The sequence below is a fragment of the Phyllobates terribilis genome, unplaced genomic scaffold (assembly GCF_046119375.1).
Source record: "Phyllobates terribilis strain yellow unplaced genomic scaffold, ASM4611937v1 Scaffold_9__5_contigs__length_417890890, whole genome shotgun sequence".
In the NCBI taxonomy this organism is placed as follows: Eukaryota; Metazoa; Chordata; class Amphibia; order Anura; family Dendrobatidae; genus Phyllobates; species Phyllobates terribilis.
Genome location: NW_027362769.1, coordinates 164072702 through 164089282, shown reverse-complemented (window position 1 = coordinate 164089282; position 16581 = coordinate 164072702). Strand labels below are relative to the sequence as shown.

At 43.8% G+C, this 16581-nt stretch overlaps 1 protein-coding gene across 1 annotated transcript in view; it reads left to right on the top strand.

Annotated features, from left to right (window-relative positions):
* Nucleotides 1-15310: 15310 nt before the first annotated feature.
* Nucleotides 15311-16581, top strand: part of THSD7B (thrombospondin type 1 domain containing 7B) — a 760515-nt gene continuing 759244 nt past the window's right edge. Inside the window, exon 1 of the mRNA XM_073647255.1 lies at nucleotides 15311-15688. The gene's annotated coding sequence lies outside the window, so the exon portion shown is untranslated. The remainder of the gene's footprint in view (nucleotides 15689-16581) is intronic.

The following is a 16581-nucleotide window of genomic DNA, read 5'->3' as shown; positions in this document are numbered from 1 at the left end:
CTGTTATCATAAACGTCCCCTGTTTATTAACCCTGCATTGGCTCCTCTGTGCTTCTGTGTCGCTGCATCTAAAGTACCCATGTTACACACTGCACAATCATCCCTACATAAGAAGTTGTGCAGGATAGTGAGCAGAGTATTCGACCACCTAGGACACTTGTGAGTGGAGTGACATCAATGTTTTATTGTGTCCTAGATCCCATAAGTATTTTAGCCCTTTTAGTTCCCCTAAATAAGTGTCTGAATCAGCTAAACTGGACTGAATGCCCCTGTCACAAGGAGGTTTTCTCAAATATCTCCAACTGTCATGGTGGCGTCAGGGTCTGTATATTCCACAGATCCAGACACTCCTCCTTGCGACTCCATAGACAGCTATGGTCAGAACAGAGTGACTCGGGCGTCGACTTCTAGAGCTGCGGCTACTAGTCAGGTTAGAAGGAGTTAAATCTTTGCTGGACTTAGCTTGTTGATTGCCTGTGGCTACATGCTGCGGGAGAACCAGTTGGGAGAACCAGTCGTTTCTGCTCTTTCCCTATATAAACTGGCTCCACTGTTCAGGTAATGCCAGCAATAGTTCTCTATCCTGGTCTGGAGAGTTGGACACTTCCTGATCATTAGTGGTTGTTGCGAGTGGTGTTTGGTTAACCCTTTCCTTTTCCCCTAGATATCTTTATATTACTTTGTTGCCTCTCGGGTTGTACACGTTATATTCCTCTGTGTTTTTTCCTGCAACAGTGTTTTGTGTGATTGTACTTGTTTTGTATTTCCCCATACACTGCACAGACTAGTGCTACTTATCAGCATAGGAAGGAATGAGGCCCAGGCATCTCCACCTTCAGGAGTAATCCTGGGACAGTTATAGCCAGGAACCCCTAGCCTGAGGGTCAGTATAGGTGCACATCTATTATCCCACAGCCCCCCTGACTCAGGACTAAAAGGGAATGAAAGGGTTAATTCTACATCGTCAGTAGATCAAGGATGGAAGATATAATTGGTATCCAGAAATGCGGTTTATTTGTCAACGCGTTTCGAACTGTAACAATTCTTCATCAGGACAAAGTCCTGGTACTTTATCTTCAGTTTTCATTGACAAATATTGGTCTCCCTCATATATTGAGGGCTATAACACAAGCCACCAAATAAAAACAATGGCATCAGAAATCATAGAGGTTCCTAACTGTGAAGGTTGAGGACATATTTCCATACAACAGCAAACCCTGTGGTCAAGCATGGTATTGCAAGTAAAGCCTAAAAACACTTTAAAACAATATTATACCACAAATATTAATAGTTTAATAGGACCTTAAGGGTATGTGTGCACTTTCAGGATTTGAAGCGGAAATGTCTGCAGCATTTCTGCTTCTCCTTGGCATCAAAAACACTACGTGTGCACTTAACCTTACACTGGAAAAACTGCACACAGATAACAGGACTGACATATTTCCATATTGTTTATGTCTGGTGATTTTTACAACATGAAACACAAAATTGTGATGTACAGAGCAAAAGTTTTAATGGATCTCCTGCCACTATAGTATACTATAAGCAACCTTTAGTGACTCTGAAATGGCTGATAACAGAGAAAAATAGATTGCATTCATTGTTGTAGCCAAAAAGGTCCGGATACATTATAGGATTAATGTCCCTTTAAATATTTTAAATAATTATCAGAGAACAGGAATAATAATAAGAAGCTTCATTTCTATAGCGCCAACATATGCCGCAGCACTTTACAATTCAGAGGGATAGACTTGGGCAGCAATAAAGTTTGTGGGCCCTGATGCAAAAGCTCCAACGGGCCTCCAGTTATTACAAATTGGGAAATTAAAAGGTGCCCAAACACCTTATGTGACTGGGCGCTCATGTGGCCGACAGCTGTCCAGACCCTGCCCGTTAATACGCTTAACAGGGCTGAAAGTGCTACCAGATTATCACAGAGGAGAATAAAAGGATTGGGCTTTCAAATTCAACATGACCGATCCTTCTCTGGTGGGTTTTACCCGATCTATATGTATTGGGCAGTGGCATACCTATAATGGAGGCTACTACAGCATCAATAAATTGGAGGTCCCAATGCCGACCCCCTGCCCTCTTCTGTAAACCGGGTCCCGATTCCAGGGCATTCCTAGAAACGAAAGCAGATCCAGCCAAATGTTTTGGCCAATGTTTCTTTGCTACTCCGACATGCCCAGTCCTCACCCGACCCCACCGTGGTCGGAGCCAAATTCGGACTCCCATGTACATCCCGGTAGGGGGTCCATTTTCCACACTTATTCTATAGGTCACGAAATCCCAACAGGGACCTACAAATTCTCTCACATTAGGATCTAGCAATAAACGCGTGGTTACAATCATATAAATCATCATAATTAAACCCCACGGAGATAAAACTGTGAATTTGGTTAATGAACGCCCATTTTGCACGGCCGCATAATCAAAGCCTGGGAATAAAATCGTCTCTTTTTTACAATACGAGGCGTTCGCTGATGAGATGACGGAAACCATCGTCTAAATCATGGAAATAAAACTGAAATTAGAACCATCTATTCCGACAACAGTATAAACAGACTGGAGGCAATTAGCCGCTCGCTCCAATGTCCGCCCCATCTGCGACGTTATAGATCAGCCCAGAAGGAGTTACAGCTTCCTCTCTTTGTGCTCGCAATTACCCGGAGTCCCGCGAGAGGATTCTGGCGATATGGATTGACTGTCACCCGGATAGTGTACGATGCATTGACAAGGGAATTAATTTTCTCCTCATAGAGTCAGAATTCAGAAAAGCTTTATATCTCACGCCGTAACAAGCGCCTTCAATCTATTCGCTGCGTTACTTTGATTTATTGGCTTTGATTAAAATAAAAAAAAAAAACACCAATTTACTCTTTTTTTATTTTTACATGCTGACACCTTTTCCAGAGATGAGGGAAGGGTGATTTCTGCACTTAATTAAGACGTAGCTCGTGGCGTGACCGGCGAGGTCTGCTGGCGCACTCATCGGGAAGTTGATGATAATCTACTCTGGGTTTATTAACACCTAATTTCTTCAGATCGAAGTTGGAGAGAAGAAAAACTTTTGCAAAATGGTGACCAAATGAAAACAAAAAAATGCAAAAATGTAACGGCAACATGTAGGGTTCAGTTGTGTTAAAGTAGTTATTGCAGGAAGGGATCCTTATGAACAGTCCTACGATTCATGAACCCATTGGGATGAAGTGGAGACATATACAAAAGTTGCAAAAAGTGTAAAAACTTTCCAGAAAAATGGCTACATTGTATTGTGTCTATTTCGGGGCATGAAAGGTGGAGTATGACACATGAAAGGAAGATGAGATGCTAAAGAGTAGTACTGAGCAGTGTAGCTGTGAATCCAGTACTGGGTTGAGATAAAATACTAACTAGAAAGCAGGAGTATGTATGAAATACAACAACAATATTGAGCAGTGTAGCTGTGAATCCAGCTCTGGGGTGAAATAAAAAACTAGCTAGAAAGCAGCAGCATGTAGGAAACTATACAACAATACTGAGCAGTGTAAATGTGAGTCCAGCACTGGGTTGAGCTAAAACTCTAGCTAGAAAGCAGCAACATCAATGTAGATGTGAATCCAGCAATGGGTTGAGCTAAAACTCTAGCTAGAAAGCAGCAGCATGTAGAAACTATACAACAATACTGAGCAGTGTAGATGTGAATCCAGCACTGGGTTGAGCTAAAACACTAGCTAGAAAGCAGCAGCATGGAGGAAATTATACAACAATACTGAGCACTATAGATGTGAATCCAGCTCCGTGGTTAAAATAAAAGACTAGCTAGAAAGCAGCAGCATGTAGGAAATTATACAATACTGAGCAGTGTAGATGTGAATCCAGCACTGGGTTGAGCTAAAACACTAGCTAGAAAGCAGCAGCATGGAGGAAATTATACAACAATACTGAGCACTATAGATGTGAATCCAGCTCCGTGGTTAAAATAAAAGACTAGCTAGAAAGCAGCAGCATGTGGGAAATTATACAACAATACTGAGAAGTGTAGATGTGAATCCAGCTCTGGGGTGAGATAACATACTAGACACTTGTACTATCGATTTATGCAAAATCTGTTAATATGACAGCGACCATTTAGGATTCTAATGTGTATGAGACAGGATAACTTGTGACTCTGCAGCTTTGGTCTCAAGGCAGCATAAAATGACACTAAGAAGCATTTTGGCTCTTTTCTTTTAATTGATTTTCAATGACTTGTGGTTTTATGGGTGAATCTATTTTTCCCATTGAAATTTTGCTACCAATAATGATTAAATCCTTAAAGGAATTGCCCCATAAATAACATTTATCCCCTTTCCACAGGATAGATGATTAATGTATCATCACATGGCATCTAGTTGCTGAGACCCCCATAGATCCCGAAAGCAGGGCCTCAAAGTCTTCTGTATGAGTCTATTGGTAGTTCGAAAGAGTTTTTAACAACTTTTTTCAAATTTTTTTTTCTTTTCCTTTTAGAATCTACGCTAATAGCATGCAGCAAATAGCATATTTCACCCTGCGTCCTTGCCCGGGGTGTTATCTCACTCGTTTGCTCATTTGATTAATCCCTAACAGGATAATATTTAGCACATGTGTCATGTGCTGACAGGTCCTCACTGGCGAAGCAGATAATGCGCCACCAGGTTTAATAAAGAGAAAAAAGTGCCGGACCGCCGCGGCAGAGACCTCTCAGATCAATGTTAATTTGCGTCCTACAGCTAAGACCGCCATGGTGGACTGATTTTATGGATTTAGATGATAACTCATGACCTGGAGACTATGAAGGAAAATACCATTTATTGAAGTTTGCCTATAAACATCTGCGTATAAAATGCCCTGGATGGAAGTAGGCTGAAAAATGTAAAAAATGTTTTTTTTTGAAAATAAGACTAAATTTTAATCTTTGTAGGAATTCTGTCCCTGGGCAGAAAAAAACCCTATTATATGAGATAAGAGAAACACTGCTGAATTTTTTTAGAATAGCGCCACTTTGTGCAAAATTGCAAGCTCTATTCACATGCAGCAGCGCCCTTAGGCTCGTAGCCGTATTCTAGCTGCTCAGATCCACAATACGGCACCTAGAGCCTCTTATGCAGTTGCCAAAAAGTCAAACTGTGACTTTTTGGCAAGTGCATGCACTCCATAGAGGGCTAAGGGTTCCCTTTTGACGCCATATCAGCTTGTGCAGCAATCCTTTCTCCAAACGAGAAGGTGAAGATTTGCTCCAAGAGTCCTAGAAAGGACACAGATCAAGAATTAAACTCCCGGTCGGGTGGCAATAACTGGCCCGTTACAATCTTTGCTTTGTAGCCTCGTCTCATTATTATTCCATTAGCCACTGGCTTGATAGAGACCTGTCGGGACTTCTGCGCTTCCTTACACAAATCGCTCTTTGCATGGACCTTTTTGGCATCAGTTGCTTACAAAATAGGACAACTGGCCAATCAGATCCCATCTATACTTTTAAGTAATTTTTTTTATAAAAAAGTAATTTAACACAAATAATACCGCCATATAGTGCCAAGATTATGTTGATATATACAGTATACAATATCAACATATAGGCCCCAAATAATATCAGCTATTTTAGCATTACTTCCTATAAGCCCACATAATACTGTCCTTTAGTTATTACATCATACCGCAATTCAATGCATGCAAAAAAAGCCACTATACAGTATTAAATAGTGCCCGCTAATTCTGAGGTTTCTGTCTTCGGGGGTCCTTTATTAATTGGGGTTCTTTTGAATTGCTCAAACTACTATACCCAAAATAATATTCAGAATCAAAATGATTTTCTCCAAACAGCCCACATAATACCGCCATATAGTTACTACACAACACTGCAATTCAATAACTAAATTGTACAATGCTGACGAATTCTGGGTGATTTTACTTTAGTTCGTTAGTCGCTTTGTTTAGTTAATGACTTAATGAATGTTAATTTGAGCAGAGAAAATTACCTCAATAATATTCTCTAAAGTGCCCACATAAAACCGCCATATAGTTACTACACAGCAATGAAAATCAATATCCAAATAATACCCCCCCTACAGTGCCATCTAATACTTGCTGATTAGCCTCCTCGGGGGTCTAATAGTAACTGAAGAATTTGGGCAATTACTCAACTTGCAACTCCAAAAAAGCCGCTGTGGTTGTCTGTAGGGAACACGTCATGTTCTCCGGAGCAGCACTCCCATTCTCTCCACTACTACCCATAAAATACACCTTGTGCGATGCCTCATAGAAATGATACAAAATAGCCGTTTTCACCTTTTTTTTAAAACAAAAAAATATCTATATTTTTGCGTTTTCCATTTTGTTTCGATCATTGGAGATTCGCAGGTTTGAGTCGTTACGATCACAGCGGCTTCGCTGCAGTACACAATACGGAGGGGATATTGATCAGGAGCTGTATACAGGATGGAGCATGTTTACCGCACAGCTGTGCATACAAATCAGGGGCCGGAGGGCCGGGGGGCCGCCATTCATTTCCTGGGGAGATCGGATCTCCTACATTCATCTTCTTTAGGTCAGGACAGATGGAGACGAACATGGAGGAAAATTACCCCATCGATGTGACCTGAAAGAAAATCCTGATTCCTGACGTCCCCGAGATTTATAGTGACTGATAGAAAGATACATTTTGTGTCTTGAATATTAAAGAGTTAATAAGTATAATATTCAGTATGTCCGCCGTTATCCAGGAGGAATTGTCACCCAGGTTTCCAAAATCTTTAATACAGAGAGGGCTGATACATGTATCACTCTGTATCTAAGTTATCAGCTGTCACTGTAACTTGTGGCCAAAGCCGGCCTTTGAAAAGGGACGTGGCTCCTTTAAGAACTGACAGATAATTGCGATTGTGGCCATTCTATCAAAAGTGCCCGGCTGTACAGATGCAAGGACTGAGCAATGCACCATAAAGAAGAAGTGAAAAGCTGCAGCATCAAAGCACCGGCCGCATTAAAGGGGTTAAGACATTTTATTAACGAGCAAAAGGTGGATTAAAAAGTATAAAAAAAAAAAATGGAGTACAACAATATTCTATCTGCACAGAATAACAGTGTTAGCAATGGTCCTGTGCACACAGAATGCCTCTAAACCTCACACCACCACCGGTTGGCGCTATTTTAATGACCTGATTCGAATGCCTGTGATTGGCACTAGCCAACAGACACCACGGGCGCAGAAGGAGTGTGGAGCGGAGGCTTAGCCGGGTCCAGTGTTGGCGGCTTTACACCACTCCATCCGACGCTCGGCATTGTGCTTGGTGATGTATGGCTGCATGCAGCTGCTCGGCCATGAAGCTCCTGGCGGGGGCGCAGTGTCTGTGCTGATACCAGAGGAGGTCTGGACTCTGCAGTTATGGGGCCAGCAGAGCGGTGGGGACTTTTCTGCCCTCTGCTCCTCAGCACTCGGCCCCCCGCTATGTAATGTTATGGGGTCTCCACTTCATGGCTGAGTTGCTGCAGTTCCTTCCACTTCTCAATGATATCACTCACAGGTGATGGGGGAAGATCCAGGAGGAGAAATGTCATGGACGGACTTGTTACCCCGGTGGCTCCAATTAAAGGACCGCGCTGGTATTGGTGAGCTCCGCACCACCGGCCGCTCTGTCATATGGTAGTAAAGGCTGATGACATGGCGGGGGGCCGGAGGTTATACACTGAGGGTGGGGGGCAATGTTATGCATCAGGGGTGGGATGCCGGATGTTTTACATCGGGGAGGGGGGCAATGAGACGGAATCGAGAATTCATAATTCAGTGCTTAGAATGCGTCCGGATACTTCTCTCCACAGTGTTACATTGTATCCGTTCTCCAGGACATACTGTATGCGGCATCAGACTATAGATGACGGCGTCACATCCGGTTACACATGACACGTATGGATGACATTGATCCCACCAGTCCTAATTGACGGCTTCTTCTTCAGTGGACACCGGTGATTTGACGGTAATTCTGGATGAATTTCTAAGGCTGAGTGCCCACTTAGCGTTTTTCAAGCGTTTATGCTGCGGAATTTTCGCAGCGTAAACGCTTGTGAAACACTAGGTAATCCGCCCCCCATGGTTCCCAAGGGGATTCCGCATGTTCTATGCACATGCTGCGGATTTTTCCACAGCGTTTATGCTATGTACAAAAATCCGCAGCATGTCATTTAATTTTGCGGAAGCGCAGCGGAACTCCCGCCATTGACTTGCACTGAAACGCATAGAAACCGCGAATGTACATTTTTACAAGCGGCTTCTATGCGTCTCTATGTGCGGATGGTACCCAGTTCTGGAGGAGAGGAGACTCTCATCCAGACCTGGGTACCATTGTACCTGTAAAAAAAAGAATAAAATAACAAATAAAGTTTATACTCACCTGTCCGGCGGCTTCTCTCTGAATGCCGGCATCGCTTGAGGACCTGCGGTGACGTCACAGTCATGTGACCGCAGGCCCTTCACCGCTCTGTCTCGCGATATGCCGGCAGCCGGGAACCAGACAGGAACGAGCGCTGCAGCCACGCCGGGGCCTCGCGGGTGAGTATAGCTTTATTTGTTTTCATTTTTACGGTTCACACTGTATAAATCCATGCCGGTTGCATGGATTTATATAGTGTGACCTAGTTGTCAAGCACTTTCCAAGTGATGCTATCGCCTGGAAAGCGCTTGTCAATCTGCATGCGGAAACGCATGTGAATCCGCATGTATTCTGCAGGAAAAACGCATGCACAATCTGCATGTGTTTTTTCTGCCAGGTAGATGCAGAAATGCTGCAGAAATTTTCTGCTTCATTTCTGCATCGTGGGCACATAGCCTCAGTCTTCCCTTGAAATGTCAGGCCGCTTAGTCAGATAATTGTACTTTTTTTTTCAGGTCGTCTGAACAGTTTCTTCTGAATCTCTCCGTCCATGTAATAAATAATGGATGGCATCATGGCGGCCCGGCTCTGATTGGACGCTGATGTGGCCCTCGCTCTGAATCCGGGGCCTCAGTAATAATTTAAATGCAACTAAATGGATGTTCTGTGTCGTTTCATTTCTTGTGGGCAGATGAGCAGGATCCGGCGCTCGCTGTAACCTTTCACCTATCGCTAAGTATTGGATTGCGCCTCTGGGGGTGCAGCCATCTGTTTCATCAGTGTGTGAAAAGAACCATTTTATAGATTTGTTCCTCTGTGATTTTCGCTTTAGAGGGACGTTGTCAGGTGCGGAGTTCTTTTCATTTAATATGAAGTTCAGAGCAGCCGGATCGGAGCGAGCGTTTCCATTCATTTATATTCCTCTTCCCTCTGCTCGTCCGGTGGCGTTCCGGTAACATTCTTTGTGACAGATTAGTTTCTGCACTGAACGCCTTCCTGCTTCACAGTGATTATTTTTTTTATTATTTTGACCCTCTGAGATCTGACGCTGAACCAACGTGCAGTCACGATTAGTGCGATCCCCATGTGCTGCTGGAGTTTTTGGTGCACCGGAGCCGATGCATTGGTCGCATGCGACCACCACAAGTCTTCTAGAGCTGCTCCCATCTAGTACCTATCCACAGGGTATGCCATAAATGACCAATAAATGCAAGTCCTAACCGTGGGGCATGCATCTTTCTCAAGAACTGGGCTCTCCCCATTCATTTCTATGTGTGCTCTGAAAATTGCCAATCAACCACGTTTGTCAATTGTTCCAGTTCCCATAGAAGTGAATGTATCGCTGTGCATGCGTGGCCTCTTCTCTGCTAACAGCGGCATGCAATGGAGCCTCGGTCTTCATATAGATGCGGGTCCCAATATTTATCATACATTTTTGGCATATCCTGGTCACTGTATGTCGGCATTTTTTGAGCACTGTGTGGCGGTATTTATTTGATGCGGCACTGCTATTTAGGCACTGCACTGTCATCTTTACAGAGTATGATGGTGACGGTATCTTGTACAATGTCATAACTAATGCCTAATAAACAGGATGATGTTCCAAATAACAGCGCCAAAGGTACCCTGGCGGGCCGCTGTGACTCTTGTGATTACATAGTTACAGGTATATAGAGTTGAAATAAGACAAAATGTTCATCAAGTTCAACCAAGGCAATGATAATAGATGCGGAGTGTAAATGAAAAAAAAAATTCCATATGACGGTGAAAAATGTGGGAACCGCTAGCAGCAGCTTCTCCACCACTGACAACAGCCGTCCAGGCAGTAGGACTATCAAGCTTATGCCACACGTGACCTCATTTGCCAATGGAGATAAACAACCAATTATTGGAAACGACTGCTAAGTGCAAATTCATTGGCGGAAGAAGCGAATGGCAATATGAAATATATGGAAGTTCATCACTACTCTCAATTACAACAGGATGATGTTACCTCTGACAGCGACACTGTCAGTTTGGGCCATTTGCTAATTTATTGGAAGTTTATCCCTGCTACCTTTATAAAGATATTTGTGTAACCACCAACGACACACATTTTACTGCCGAGGCAGCGGAGAGAAGCGTAGCCACTACTGAGCCACTGATGTCAAAGTGACAGCACTAATGTGATCGGTCTGTCTTCTGACCGCCACTATGGTTATAAGCTGGAACAGGAATCCCATTGATGCAAAGGAGGATGGGAGCAGATTGGGGCGTGGATCTGTCTGTGTGTGGCTCCCGGGAGATTGATCAGCTCTTCCAGGAGTTAGGAATCGTTCCTCTTTATTTCTGGGAGTCACATATTGTTACAATGTAGAAACCATAATGTAGCCGTGAATACAAGCAGCTTTTATGTTGTCCAGATGGGCAGTCCAGGATTGTACTATATATTAAAATAGATTTTAATTTTTGACCATCAGTTTTGAAAATGTTATATAATATATCTAATGTAGTAGATATTTGATGCCTCCTCCATAAAGGTTTCCCCTCTTATATATTCGGACACCACTTGTTCTTGAGGCTTCTAATACTGACACGTTTTACAAATCTCCCCCCAAATGACTGCAGGATTGAATAACGGCAATGTCAGGGTATTAGGTCGCGCTTCCGGAGAAGCGTCACGCCAAAATAGATCTCACCCAGAAGGGGAGTTCTGCCTAATATATAAATGGATCCATAATTCATGAAGATTCTGCTGCTACAAGTACCAATGTTTATTCACAGTCAAGTTTAGCATCAAGAACCTGAGACAACTCTTGACTTTCAAGTCTGGAATCCTGGATATTTATTTTCTGCCTCTCCAAGATAAATTCAGATAATAAATATATATATCTCAAGTTGTATCAACTTTAATAAAAGGTTGTGGGTAGAATCAGCCATTATGGCCTCTTAAAGGGAACCTGTCCTATTGACCTTGGTGTCTGATCTGCAGGTTGTAGGAGCTGAGGAGATCTATAGTTTTGTGGGAAAAGCTTCATTATAACTTGTATATTGCTTATTTAAATCCCTCTTCGTTTTGGGTTTAAGAGTCCAGTGGGCGGTCCTAATCATTGATTGACAGCTATCTCTGTATGCACAGTTTTATAACAAAGGCTGAAGTATCTCTTAAGGGGGCGAAGTGGACTCTTAAGTATAGATATAGAAGGAACTTGAATGATTAAAATATGGACGAGGACTCAACTGCGCCCCTTTTACTTGGCCTATTACCATGCCAGTCCCTCTTTGAGCTTGCTCAACCATTCAGCGAGCTGCCTTCACTAAAGCATCAGGGGGTGAAGCCATCTTCAACTGAGCTCCACCCCACTGACTGTTAAACGTATCACTGTGGCCCCTGACACTTCGAGGGATATTGACCCCTCAAAGTTTGCTTATCAGATTAAATAGTTTTCCCTAGTTCTGCTCCGATAAAGCATTCCGGAAACCGAAATTGAAATGAAGTTTATCTTAAAAGGCAGATTTCCCTAAAAAAAAGTAGGTGTTACAGTAGGGCGGCCATCTTGCTACTGTGGTTATTTTAGGCAAATTATTTCACTCAAACACGAATAAACTATAATCTATGAGAAATAAAAAACACTCTATTGCTCTGTTTATAGCAACAGACCAGGATAGGACTGGTCCCCGTGTATTAATGAACCATTACATTTAAAGGGGCAGGGAAAACTAACACAAAAGTTTTCACAATGACTAAAGCCCTTTATGTAGCAACAAAGGGAGAGGTCAATATATAAATAATGTTACTAATATTTCCAACCAACATGACGGATAAATCCACAGTCACCTCCCCTTGTTATGATATGAATGTACTGTAAAACCCAGAACACAAAACTGTGAATGTAGAAAGAGAAAGAGATAACAATTACTGACGTAAGTGCTGGTGATTTCATTACAAAGTGTCAGTGATAGTGGTGCGCTGCCATAATAATGCCACGCACGAGGCGGCGGTTACTGTGTGATATATGTGGATAACAGGGAGAAATGTAAATCTGCAGCTCTATGGATTGTTAATTAGGTTGTGGGTTGTTCTTAGCTGTAGGATCTGTTTTAATTAGACACAATGAGAGTATATATATGCATACACCAAATACAATGCAGGTAGATAGATAATGAGATAGATTTGGGTGAATTCATTAGTCCAGGCATTTAGTTACAGTCTAATAAATGGTAGAAAGCTGTTTGTAAAGTAAGAGAGTGCTAGATAGATAGATAGATAGATAGATAGATAGATAGATAGATAGATAGATATGGGATGGATAGATATATATACACTGCTCAAAAAAATAAAGGTAACACTTAAACAACAGAATATAACTCCAAGTGAATCAAACTTCTGTGAAATCAAACTGTCCACTTAGGAAGCAACACTGATTGACAATCAATTTCACATGCTGTTGTGCAAATGGAATAGACAATAGATGGAAATTATTGGCAATTATCAAGACACCCTCAATAAAGGAGTGGTTCTGCAGGTCTGGACCACAGACCACATCTCAGTACCAATGCTTTCTGGATGATGTTTTGGTCACTTTTGAATGTTGGTTGTGCTTTCACACTCATGGTAGCATGAGACGGACTCTACAACCCACAGAGGTTGCTCAGGTAGTGCAGCTCATCCAGGATGGCTGGCACATCAATGCGAGCTGTGGCAAGAAGGTTTTCTGTGTCTGTCAGCGTAGTGTCCAGAGGCTGGAGGCGCTACCAGGAGACAGGCCAGTACACCAGCAGACGTGGAGGGGGCCGTAGGAGGGCAACAACCCAGCAGCAGGACCGCTACCTCCGCCTTTGTGCAAGGAGGAACAGGAGGAGCACTGCCAGAGCCCTGCAAAATGACCTCCAGCAGGCCACAAATGTGCATGCATCTGCACAAACGGTTAGAAACCGACTCCATGAGGGTGGTATGAGGGCCCGACGTCCACAGATGGGGGATGTGCTCACAGCCTTACACCGTGCAGGACGCTTGGCATTTGCCACAGAACACCAGGATTGGCAAAGTCGCCACTGGCGCCCTGTGCTCTTCACAGATGAAAGCATACTGGTCATACAGGCACGTGGAGGCCACACACAATACTCAGCCTCATCAGGAGCATGCCCAGGCGTTGTAGGGAGGTCATACAGGCACGTGGAGGCCACATACAATACTGAGCCTCATCAGGAGCATGCCCAGGCGTTGTAGGGAGGTCATACAGGCACGTGGAGGCCACATACAATACTCAGCCTCATCAGGAGCATGCCCAGGCATTGTAGGGAGGTCATACAGGCACGTGGAGGCCACACACAATACTCAGCCTCATCTGGAGCATGCCCAGGCGTTGTAGGGAGGTCATACAGGCACGTGGAGGCCACATACAATACTCAGCCTCATCAGGAGCATGCCCAGGCGTTGTAGGGAGGTCATACAGGCACGTGGAGGCCACACACAATACTGAGCCTCATCAGGAGCATGCCCAGGCGTTGTAGGGAGGTCATACAGGCACGTGGAGGCCACACACAATACTGAGCCTCATCAGGAGCATGCCCAGGCGTTGTAGGGAGGTCATACAGGCACGTGGAGGCCACACACAATACTGAGCCTCATCAGGAGCATGCCCAGGCGTTGTAGGGAGGTCATACAGGCACGTGGAGGCCACACACAATACTCAGCCTCATCAGGAGCATGCCCAGGCGTTGTAGGGAGGTCATACAGGCACGTGGAGGCCACACACAATACTGAGCCTCATCAGGAGCATGCCCAGGCGTTGTAGGGAGGTCATACAGGCACGTGGAGGCCACACACAATACTCAGCCTCATCAGGAGCATGCCCAGGCGTTGTAGGGAGGTCATACAGGCATGTGGAGGCCACACACAATACTCAGCCTCATCAGGAGCATGCCCAGGCGTTGTAGGGAGGTCATACAGGCACGTGGAGGCCACACACAATACTCAGCCTCATCAGGAGCATGCCCAGGCGTTGTAGGGAGGTCATACAGGCACGTGGAGGCCACACACAATACTCAGCCTCATCAGGAGCATGCCCAGGCGTTGTAGGGAGGTCATACAGGCACGTGGAGGCCACACACAATACTGAGCCTCATTTTGACTTGTTTTAAGGACATTACATCAAAGTTGGATCAGCCTGTAGTGTGTTTTTCCACTTTAATTTTGGGGGTGATTCCAAATCCAGGCCTCCATTGGTTAATAAATGTGATTTCCATTGATGATTTTTGTGTGATTTTGTTGTCAGCACATTCAACTTTGTACAGAACAAAGTATTCAATGAGAAGATTTCATTCATTCAGATCTAGGATGTGTTTATTCGAGTGTTCCCTTTATTTTTTTGAGCAGTGTATATGGGATAGATAGATAGATAGATATGGGATGGGTAGATAGATATGTAGATAGGGGGTGGATAGATGGATAGATATGAGATGGATAGATAGGTAATAATATATAAATATGATAGATACATAGAAGATCGGTAGACAAAAAGAGATAGATGGATACATTTTATAAAATATATGTCATGAGATTTAAGATAAATATTATAGATAATTTAACTCCAAAAGACATACTAACAGGGAATTTAGATAGTGAGTCCTAATGGGGACAGTGATGATATCTGAAAAGTGCTGTGGAGTATGATGGCGCTATGTCGGGTGTAAAATAAAGAAATAATAAATAAACAATACTATACATGTAATCTATTTGTCATCTTTATTATTTCACATCTAATTCTTCATTCTGTCTAGCCCATCTTTCCTGCACACACAGAACTCCTGGTGTCACGTAGCCCCATCTCTGTACCATCTCTGTAGCAGCAGAGTTGTGCCCATGCTGGGGTCGATGCTGCGGGATGCTGTGCCCCCCGCCCTGGTGCTGGCAGCCTGGAGGGCACATGTATTCATGTAGCTGTGCACACTTGTGCGGCTGCTCTGCCTCTTCTTGTGCAGGCAGATGGCAGCACTGGCAGGAGGTGGGTCTTGTGCTGGAGCTGCTGGAGCAGTGTGCGCTGAGCCCGGGCTGTGTGTGTGATCTGCTCCTCTCCTCTCCATCCCTCTTCTTCCATCCTCTGCTGAAAGTGGATTATTCTTGACTCCAGCAATGGATCCTGCAGCCCGGGGAGGACCGGCTGCCATTAACCCCTGCCGCGCCGTGCAGCTGTGACCTGCCTGGAGGCTCCATGACAAGATCTCTGCACTTTCCTTGAGGCTCTGTCTCCTGCTTCTTACATTAGTCCTGCGGTGTCCAAGATGCTCCAGAGCTCAGTACATGGAGCAGGTCTCCGGGGTGCCTGGTCTTCTTAGAGGTAGGTGCTATGTGCTCCTCTCTCCTGGGTGTCTGATCGCTCTCCAAGTCTCTGGCAGGCTGAGCATGCTGAGGGTCGTAGTTCTTCCAGACACTGTGAGTGAAAGTCTACATGTCCGATAGGTGACAAGGATGCAGGCGAGCTGAGTGTTGTAGTCCTCCACAGCCCAGTGCCAGCTATGACTGATCCTTATTAACAGATCAGCTTATTATCAGCAGCACAGGCTAATGGGACGTAAGCTTCCCTGGCTGATAACAGGGAGCAGTGGAGCAGGAAGGAAAAAGCCATTTGCTTTCTCTGAAGTTGGATTGTTCTAAGCTGCATGGGATTAGCTGTACTTGAAAATATCTGACTATCTATCTATCTATCCATCCATCCCTCTGTCTATCTATCCCTCTATCTATCTATCCCTCTATCTATCTATCTATCTATCTATTATCTATCTATCCCTCTATCTATCTATCCCTCTATCTATCCATCCATCCCTCTGTCTATCTATCCCTCTATCTATCTATCCCTCTATCTATCTATCATCTATCTATCCCTCTATCTATCTATCTATTATCTATCCCTCTATCCCATATCTATCTATCTATCTATCCCTCTATCTATCTATCTATCTATCTATCTATCACATATCTGTGTATTGTATCTATCTATTATATATCCCATATCTATCTATTGTTTCTATCTATCTATTCATCTCATATCCATCTATCTAAAATTCAGCTCTTCATAGTTATTAGTTAGTACAATGGTCGGACTCTCAGGAGAGGGGAGTAGCAAAACCTACTTCTTAAAGATGTATGACTCAGTACAGACCTATGATGAATTTGCAAATGTATTAGATAATTATCTATTTATCCATCCATCCATCACCTCTCTGTCTGATG